A 10,453-nucleotide genomic window follows, 5' to 3' on the forward strand; every position below is an offset into this window, starting at 1 on the left:
CCTCCCAAGTAGCTGGGATTACAGGCATCCACCACCACGTCCAGCTAATTTTTGTATTTTAAGTAGAGACAGGGTTTCACCATCTTGGCCAGCCTGGTCTCGAACTCCTGACCTCATGATCCACCCTCCTCAGCCTCCCAAAGTGCTGGGATTACAGGCGTGACCCACCGCGCCTGGCCCATGTCCCATTTTCAACCAGTTATTGTACATGGAATGATTGCTGGAATCACATTCCATCACGCACAGGTAAATAAGTAAATTCTGTTATTTAATATCTAAATTATATATACATATATTTTACTTGTAATTCAATGAAGATAAAGCTTTGTATGCTCTGTGTAAAATATGCTGTCTATATTCTCATGATAGTGAATAAATTGAGTAATTGAATGTATTTGAATTTTACATATATTCTCCATTTAGTAAGAGAAATAAAATCTTAGTACTTGATTTAGTAAATTCCTACATTTAAATTAAGATGTTTCTTAGCAGAAACAAAGTTTATCTTAATGGGATGATAATTCACTAGTTTACCTCTGACGAGCATCAGCTAGTATTTAATCTATTATGAAATTACACAGCACCAAAATAAAATAGAATACAATTATTTAAAACACAAAATTTTATTGATTTAGACATCAGATGTTTACATTATAAAATTGAAGTATTTTGAGGACTTTTGTTTTTGTTTTTAGGATATTAGCATATATTAACAAACGTGAACCATAGTAAAAGTTGTTCAGTAACACTTTAACATTCCATTTTCAAGTAAACTGGATTTATGTGTCAGGTTGAAAAGCTTTTAGATGACTGATTTATATTTCTGTCTGTATCCAAATATTTGTATATCATGTAGACAGCCCAAGAAAATATGCAGATATGTAAGGCATTGAATAGAATGGTAAAGAACACGTCCTTAAAGAAGAGAATAAGCATCTGAACCATTTTGCATTCTCACTGGCAATGTAAAAGGATTTCAATTTCTCCGCATACTTACCACTTGGTATTTTATATTCATTTTGATTGTATCCTAGTAAGTGTGAAATAGTACCTCGTTGTTTGATTTGTATTTCTGTAATGACTAGTGATGCTGCATATTATATACGTATATATATGTGTTTATTTATGCACATACATATATAGAGAGCTTATATACCTTGTTTGGAGAAATATCTATACTAATTATTTGCCCGTTTTTAAATTTGGTTGTTTGCCTTTCAGTTTTTGAGTCATACGTATTCTTTGTATATTCTGGATACTAGATTATCATCAGATACATGACTTGACAAATATTTTTCCTCATGCTGTAGGTGGTTGTTTTAGTCTGTCTGGATTACTATAATAAAATTCATAGATTGGGCGGTTTATAAACAACAGGAATTTATTTCTCACAGTTCTAGAGGTTCAGAAGTCCAAGATCAAAGCACTTGAAGATTCAGTGTCTGGGCCGGGCGCAGTGGCTCAAGCCTGTAGTCCCAGCACTTTGGGAGGCCGAGACGGGTGGATCACGAGGTCAGGAGATCGAGACCATCCTGGCTAACACGGTGAAACCCTGTCTCTATTAAAAAATAGAAAAAACTAGCCGGGCGAGGTGGCGGGCGCCTGTAGTCCCAGCTACTTGGGAGGCTGAGGCAGGAGAATGGCGTAAACCCGGGAGGCGGAGCTTGCAGTGAGCTGAGATCTGGCCGCTGCACTCCAGCCCGGACAACAGAGCAAGACTCCGTCTCAAAAAAAAAAAAAAAAAAAGAAGATTCAGTGTCTGGTGAGGGCCTGCTCTGTCACAGATGGCTGTGTTCTCATTGTAACCTTGCATAGCAGAAGGGGCAAAGAAGCTCTCTGGGTCCTCTTCTATAAGGGAACTAATCTCATTCATAAGCATAGAGCCATCGTGACTTAATCACCTTCCCAAAACTCCACCTCTGCATACTATCACATTGGGGGTGAAGATTTCAACAATTTTGGAGAAACACAACCCTTCACACCATAGTACTTGTCTTTTAACTTTCTTGATAATGCCCTTCGATGCAAAAAAGTTTTTAATTTTGATGAAGTCCAACTTATTTTTTCTTGTGTTACTCTTGCTTTGGATGTGGTATCTAAGAACACATTGCAAAATCCAAGGTCATGAAGATTTATGTATATATACATATATAGGTATATATATACACACATACGTATGTAAATACATTTATTTTTTATCTGAGATGGAGTCTCACTCTGTCATCCAGGCTGGAATGCGGTGGTGCAATCTCGGCACCCCCCCAAGTAGCTAAGATTACGGATTACAGGCATGCACCACGACACCTGGATAATGTTTCTTTCCTCTTCTTATTCAGTAAAGACTGAGCTCACATCCTACTGGAGACTTTACCACCTACAGAAGTTTGTTATAATTGCAAAAAGAAAAGATTGGTAGTGACCATATATAGTAAAACAAACAAAAACCTACAAAAACAGGACCAGGAAAAGATATGGAACATGTGGAAAGATAGAACCAGTCAGGAGCAGTTTATATTTCTGACCAAATTGCATTTTACAGTGGCCAGTGAGACGCAAGACCACCAGCTACTCAGGAGGACGAGGCAGGAGAATTGCTTGAACCCGGGAGGCGGAGGTTGCAGTGAGCTGAGATTGTGCCACTGCACTCCAGCCTGGGCAACAGAGACAATTGTTGGGCCGGGCAAAGTGGCTGACACTTGTAATCCCAGCACGTTGGGAGGCTGAGGTGGGCAGGTCACCTGAGGTCAGAAGTTCGACACCAGCCTGGGCAATATGGTGAAACCCCGTCTCTACTAAAAATACAAAAAGTTGGCTGGGCGTGGTGGCTCATGCCTGTAATCCCAGCACGTTGGGAGGCCAAGGCGGGTGGATCACCTGAGGTCAGGAGTTCAAGACCAGACTGGCAAACATGATGTGAAACCCCATCTTTACTAAAAAAACAAAAATTAGCCGGGAGTGGTGGCAAGCACATGTAATCCCAGCTACTCAGGAGGCTAGGGAAGGAGAATCACTTACTTGAACCTGGGAGGTGGAGGTTGCAGTGAGCCGAGATCATGCCTTTGCACTCCAGCTGGGCGACAAAAGCGAAACTCTGCCTAAAAACATGGTTTTTAAAAATATTTTTTAAATATATGTATACATATATTTATATATATTTATATATTTATATATATTTTTATACATTTATATATTTATATATATTTACATATTTATATATATTTATATATATATAAAGTTAGCTGACTATGGTGGTGGGTGCCTGTAATCCTAGCTACTCGGGAGGCTGAGGCAGGAGAATCACTTGAATCACTCCAAACATGACATCCTGGAAAAGGCAAAACTAGGCGGCATAGGGAATGTTTAGGGCAGTGAAACATCCTGTACGATTCTGTGATGGTGGATACACGTCATCATGCATCTGTCAAAATCCATCAAACCTACAACCCAAGGAGTAAACCCTAACATAAAGGGGGACTTTGGTGAATGATAATGTACTGATACTGGCTCAGGAATTCGAATATGGACCACACTAACGAAAGATGTTCGTAAAGAGAAAACTGAGGGGAGGGGTATGTGGAAACTGTACTTTCAGCTCAATTTTTCTATAAACTTAAAACTGCTCAAAAAAGGCATATTATTTTGTTTTAACATCCTAATAGAGGATCAGAGGATGGGCAAACAAATCTTGGGTAAAACATGGCAGAAAAAGCATGAGGTACAACAAAAAAATAATTTTCTTTCCAATAAGTTGTTGTTGTTACTCTAAGTACCTGGTACAGCCATTCTAGTTGGCAACTAAGATTTGCAGGTGGAAGGGAGAGAGGGGGTCAAGGGGAAGCTGGAGGATGGTCTAAAAGAGGGAGTGGGGAGCTGTTCAGGCAGAAGTAGGTTGGATCCTGACTCTACCACTCACTATGCGACCCTGTCAAAGAGATACAAAATCGGGCTCCAATTACAGGGGTAAGGGAAGATTTTCATCAGTACCAACGGTTGCACTAGGGAAGAGTCCACCTGAGCTGGACTGAACTTGGATTTGTAGAGGTGACTTTGAGTTTCAAAGGGAGAATGAGGGAATAGGGAAGGGGTTGGGGGGGCGCTCAGTAGAGTCAGGAAAGTGACAAATTGCAAAGGGTTGGTGTGAGCACTGTTGGCCCCAGTGCTGCTCCCCATCTGGAAACTGTCGTCCTCCCAGAGGGAGGGGAGATAGAGACCTTGTCTCAGGTGCCAGCCAGAACAAACAGTACATCCTTTGGGCAGCATCAGATTTTCTCCGGCAGACAATTTAAGGGGCACCCGAGTTATCTAAGGGGCGTGGCCCCCAACGCTGGTAACTGTTAGTGTTTGTTCAAGTCTCCATAGGCCAAGTCTGAGGCCTGGTGGCGAACGGGGCTCAGAGGGGCCTGGCTGGACTCTGCTCCAGGAGGTTCTTTGTCAATAGAGTGAGTTAACCGGGCCCTGGGAGCCTCCGTTTTCCTCACGTATCTGTGAGGAGCAAGGGATGACATGATCCAGGAGCCTCCCCGCTCCGCAACCCGCAGACGCGGGGGGCTCCACAGCTGCCCTTTCTGATAAAGGAGCTGGGCGGGCACCCCGACTGCGCCCACTGGAGGCCCTGAAGTACCGAGGCTCCTGGAGCGCGTCCTGTGCTGGAGTCCTGGAGGATGCCACAGATCTGGAGGGGGCGGTGGGGTCCTGGAGGATGCCACAGATCTGGAGGGGGTGGTGGGGTCCTGTCCCAGACTCACCTTAAACGCTGCAGGGACTGTGACCACCCAGCCCGCCTCAGGCAGGAGGCGCAGTGGTCCCCTCTGCAAGCTGCAGATTCCCCGCCCTGGCTCCAACTGACCATAGTTGAATCGAGTTGGAGGCGACAACAACGTCTTAGAAACTTGAGTTCCCTGCAGTGGAAACTGGATTCAAAGCTAGTGACATGAACATTGACCCCTGGCCTGGGCTAGCTCTCCCCACCTCCCTCCCACTCCCCCCAGGCAGCCCAGCTCTGAAAGGGGTCAGGGACAGGAACATTTTCCTGAAAACCAGTGGCTTTTTTTTGCATATTAGAAAAAGTTGCCAGTTTTCATCTGGAGCAGGGTGGTGAGCTCCTCAGCAGCCTCCGCAACAGCTGCCCTGCCTACACCCGCAGAGCTGGAGGTTCTGTCCTCCCTGCTGCTCTCAGGAGTGTTCAAGGGTGGAGGGCAGGGAATGGGGCCTGAGGTATAAAGGCTAAGAGGTTGGGGGCAGGGCCCATGTCCCAGCCTTCATTAGGAAGGGAAAGGGCTTTGGGGTCAGGTGGCAGCTATTCCCCACCAAGAGATTCAGGGTCACAGGTTTTTCCCCACACCTCTGAACTCAGGGCCTAGCCACCCCCAAACTTCCAAATCCCACTTTTGTGATATGTGAAGCTACTTATTTCTTACCCTTGGAGGCTGTGTGGGGAATTTCCAGCCCTTTCATGCCTGTGTGATCCCGCCCCACCCCCACAGTTGTATAAAGGTCATAGTGAAGGAGCTGGGGGAAGACTGCTTCAGCCAGATCCTGGGGTGGGGTCTTTAGGTTTTCTCACTTTTGACAAGCCCCTGAATATTTTTATAGTAGTTTTTTTTTTGTATTTTTTGTAATGACAGTATTATGTAAAAAATAAAGTATTTTAAAAATAAAAATAAAAGAATTAAAAAAAAAAAAAAAAAGAAACCTGAGAGTCCGTCTCGGGGTACTGATGCCTTTTACTGATTGTAAAGCCGGCATGGAACTTTGCAGCCATGGCTCAGAAACACAGCTGAGTGTCCTAGAGCAGGTGCAACCAGAGGACATTGGCAGGGGAGCAGTGCCTCCTTGTGGTCAGTGCGTGCTGGCCTCGGTGACAGGAGAACCTTAAGGCTGGTGACATTCAGTCCCCAAGCAGGCAAATCACAGAGGTGGCTGGGGGTGTGCAGGGCTAATGGGCAAACTAGAGCAATGGAATAATATCTTTCCTCTCAGACAGGGAAAGGTTTTAAAAATAGGTAACACTAGGGCTGGCGGGGACACGTGGAAACTGGCACTGCCATAAACTGCCAGAGGAGGAAGGAAAGTGGGTAGTGGCCCTGGGAGAGGTTTCTTGTCTTGTTTTGTTTTGTTTTTCGGGAGGTGGGGATTTGTTTTTTTGCAAAGGCAGGGTCTCACTATGTTGCTTAGGTTGGTCTCGAACTCCTATCCTCAAGCAATCCACGTGCCTTCAGTTCCCAAAGTGCTGGGTTACAGGTGTGAGCCACCAGGCCCGGTCCCTGAGAGCCTTTTGGAACTAGGAATCAGAAGTCTTTCTCTGGGGTTGGGGGAGGGGAGGGGGACAGTGTACATGTGCAGGGGTTTGGAAACTTTGTGACTTGGCCATGGATCTCATGGCCCGAGAGCCTCACCTCAGTTTCATGGGCGAGATTGGCCCTTGTGGAGTTCGAGTCCAACCCAGAAGAAACAAGGAAGCCTGGGTCTCCTCCAAGAGTGCAGCAGGCTGGCCTCGGGTCCCCCCAAAGGCAGCCAGAGACAAGCGCAGGATCACCCAGTCTGCAGCAGGGTGCAGAGGTTTGGGGTCCCCCCAAAGGCAGCCAGAGACAAGCCCAGAATCCCCCAGTCTGCAGCAGGGTGCAGAGGTTTGGGGTCCCCTCAGCATGCAGCAAGATCTACACCTGGAGTCACCCCAAAGGCAGCGGAGTCTAGTCCTGAACCCCCACAATGTCAGCCGAAGCCAAGTGAGGAGGCACCACAGTGTTCTCAGGACCAGGGAGAACTAGCCTCGGAGTGGGCCCAGAGTCCAGAGGAGCTGCCCCAGGGGGTGCGGGTGGCATCAGCAGCTATACCCGGGCCCAGGATCACCACGGCCTTACCCCAGTCAGCACGTGCCGAGTTCAGAGCCCTCACGGCCAGTACAGGAGCTGACATCCAAGGCACCTGGCTCCCTGCCAGGGTCAGCACGAGCCAAGCAAGCTGCCTCTGGCTGGGGAGAGGTAACGGGCGGCCATGGGGCAGAGAAGGGAAAAGATGCTTCAGCCCAGGCTCCAGTATCCAAGAAGTTGAAGGAGGAGGAGGAGGAGTTTCCTGTAATCCAGAAGGGGAGGCCCAAATTGGGGTGGGTGTGGAAGGACCACTCCAAGAAAAAGTTATCCCAGATGGTTCAGGACAGGCCCCTGCACACATCCTGGCAGTGGAAGATGAAGGAACAGCAGGAAAGGAAGCTTGCCAAGGATGCTGCCCCTAACCTGGAGGAGGAGAAGGAAAAGCACTGCCAGGAGAAGAAACAGCGCCGGGCCGAGAACCTGAAACAGCACGTGAAGAACAATGGAAGGCAGAGATTGTCCAAGTGACCCAAAACCCCACCAAGCTCAAGCTGGCGAGGACGCAGCAGCTGCGCTCCACTGAGAAGCGGGACACCCTGACCCTGCTGCAGAAGCAGCCGTCCCAGCAGCCAGCAGCCAAGGTCTGAGCTCAGGACGGCCCAGAGGCCCTCCATGGCCAGCAACTGTGTCAGACACGGCACCTCAAGCCACTGGCCAGATACCTCTGCTGGAGCCGGCACTCCAAACCTATGGCTGCAAAATGGTGACCCCACCCTGGCCAGGGCTCCTAGGCCTTTGCCTTTTAGGCAGGTCTGTGTGGGACAGAGGCCCAGAGGGGGCCTGGGATCTGGCAGAGATGGGGGTGAGAAGAAATTCAGCCCCCTCCCTTCTTCCTCTCCTTCCCCAAGTGCCTTCAGACCAAGAACAGTATATTCTTCAGTTCCTCAGGGAGCTGGCGACTAGTGGGTGACTCCCCAAGATGTGTATGTTCTGTCTCAGTGTGCTAGGTCCAACCGAGGCCCAAAGACAGGCACTCAGGAGTCCAGCTTCCCCTACACTTTTTCAGAGCTGCTCTGGGCACCTCTGCGCCCCACTGGCTCTGTCACCGAGCAAACGGAATCCAGCTCCTCCCAACTTTTCAACACTGAAAGACGAAAATGGGGAGACTGCAGGGAGCAGTTTCTCCCTAGTACCCTCTTCCCCAAACCAGACTCCTCAGAAGCACCAAAGATCTAACTCGTGTCTAGCCAGTCTACAACAAAAATATTATTGAGAGTCTGTTGCATACAGGTACGATTCGAGTCACCAGGGAATACAGACTATTTAGACAGAACTCCCTCCCCTCAAAGAGCTTTCATTCTGGTGGAGAGAAAACATAGTAAACAAGCAAAATGTATCATGTGTCAAAAAAAAAAAAGGCTTTCTCCAAACGCATCCACTTTGATCTAGTTATTCCACTTGTAGGAATTTATTTGTAAGACTCTGTATAAAGCATACACAGAGTCTTATAGTATAAGGTGTAGATCTTGCTGATGCTAGGGGGACCCTGGGCTTGGCTCTGGCTGCCTTTTGGGGGGACCCCAAACCTTCACACACTGCTGCAGACTGGGTGATTCTGGGCTTGTCTCTGGCTGCCTTTGGGGGGACTCCAGACCAACTTGCTGTAACTCTTGGAGGAGACCCAGGCTTCCTTGTTTCTTCTGGATTGGACTCGAACTCCACAAGGGCCAATCTTGCCCATGAAACTGAGGTGAAGTTCTCGGGCCATGAGATCCATGGCCAAGCCACAAAGTTTCCAAACCCCTGCACACGTATGCCGCTCCCCTCCCTCCCCGCTGCTGCCAACCCCAGAGAAAGACTTTTGATTCTGTATAAAGTATAAAAAGCAGGCGGGTGCGATGGCTGAAGCCTGCAATCCCAGAACTTTGGGAGGCCGAGGTGGGTGGATCACGAGGTCAGGAGATCGAGACCATCCTGGCGAACACGGTGAAACCCCGTCTCTACTAAAAATACAAAAAAAATTTAGCCAGGTGTGGTGGCAGATGCCTGTAGTCCCAGCTACTTGGGAGGCTGAGGCAGGAGAATGGCGGGAACCCGGGAGGCGGAGCTTGCAGTGAGCCGAGATCGTGCCACTGCACTCCAGCCTGGGCCACAGAGCAAGACTCCGTCTCAAAAAAAAAAGGGAGCAGTAAGTTAAAGAATTAAACAGAAACATCTGTTATCCTAGCAAAATTCAGAAAATATGCAACTGTTTAAACACATTAATAAGATCCATATTCAAGTAGTAAAACGACTATTTTGTCATTGAAATGGCTTTACAAAATATTCGTAAATTAAGTAAAATGAGGGTTTGAAACAATAAGTGCACTCTCTGTCACAGGCCAGGTGATCCAGAGCAGGTAGTGGAGGGCCCGAGGTGTACAAGGGACCTAGCAGGTATAAACCTACGAAAAAAGCAAGCAGAAACAGGCTTGGGCAGAAGTCATCAAAACGGGATGCAGGCTCAGCCAAACCTCAGTCAGCCAGCCAGGACGCCAGAACAAGCATTGCCCCCTCAGAGTTGGCTGGGCCAAGAAGAGGTGGCCAGATCTTTATACCCAGGCCTCGGGCACCTGAGGGGGCTCCCCAGGGAAGGCCCTGAACGCTGGGGGTGCTCTCTTTGGCTCAGGCATACCCTGCAGCAGCCAGCCAGGCCCTAAACAAACTCCCACAACTGGACAGCAAGTCCTCTCCAAGGAGGAGCCAGGCAGTACATCTCTGCATCCTCCACATTTTGCTGGTACTAGCAGTATTTGTTTTCAGGAGATAAATTGCACCTTTCTATACAATAAAAAATAAATATATGGAATCTGTAGGTGTATTTATAAGATAATTAGAAATGTAAGAAAATGGTTGGAGTAAATAAATATTTAAATTCCTGGGATAGGCTGGGCGTGGTGGCTCACGCCTGTAATCCCAGCACTTTGGGAGGCCGAGGCAAGCAGATCATGAGGTCAGGAGTTTGAGAACAGCCTGGCCAACATAGTGAAACCCCTTCTCTCCTAAAAAAATACAAAAAATTAGCCAAGGGTGGTAGCAGGAGCCTGTAATCCCACCTACTCTGGAGGCTGAGGCAGGAGAATCACTTGAATCCAGGAGGTGGAGGTTGACAATTGGTTGAGTTTGTCTAAAGACCTGGAATCAAACAGAAAGAAATGTCTGGGTTAAGATGAGAGGTTGTGGAGACCAAAGTTTTACCATGCAGATGAAGCTTTCAGGTAGCAGCCTTCAGAGAGAATAGATTGCAAAATATTTCTTATCGTATTTAATGTCTGTGTTGATGTTAATGCTGGAGAGGTGTAATGAGGCATGTCTGACTCCCACTCCCCATGATGGCCTGAACCAGTCTCTGGGGTTACATTTTAAGAGCCCTGGCTGAGGGTCTTAAGATGGCTGGGGGGCCTTAGAATTTTGTTTTTGGTTTACAGGTAGTTCCAAAATGCTGGTACATAAAAACATCTGTGGAACGTGTAAAAAAGCAGGTTTCTGAGTCCTCATTGGCCTCGTTTTTCTAGCTTACTCTATGATACTGTCTCAGCCACTGTCTCCTCTCTTCTGTACCATCACTCTTTCCCTTCCCACTGGATTCTTCCACCTCATTATAC

At 47.5% G+C, this 10,453-nt stretch overlaps 1 pseudogene; it reads left to right on the forward strand.

The window, feature by feature from the left end:
• The first annotated feature begins 6,783 nt into the window (after window positions 1-6,783).
• LOC110743587 lies at window positions 6,784-8,788 on the forward strand (annotated as a pseudogene).
• The last annotated feature ends 1,665 nt before the right edge of the window (window positions 8,789-10,453 follow it).

This window comes from Papio anubis, chromosome 5, assembly GCF_008728515.1.
Source record: "Papio anubis isolate 15944 chromosome 5, Panubis1.0, whole genome shotgun sequence".
Lineage (NCBI taxonomy): Eukaryota > Metazoa > Chordata > Mammalia > Primates > Cercopithecidae > Papio > Papio anubis.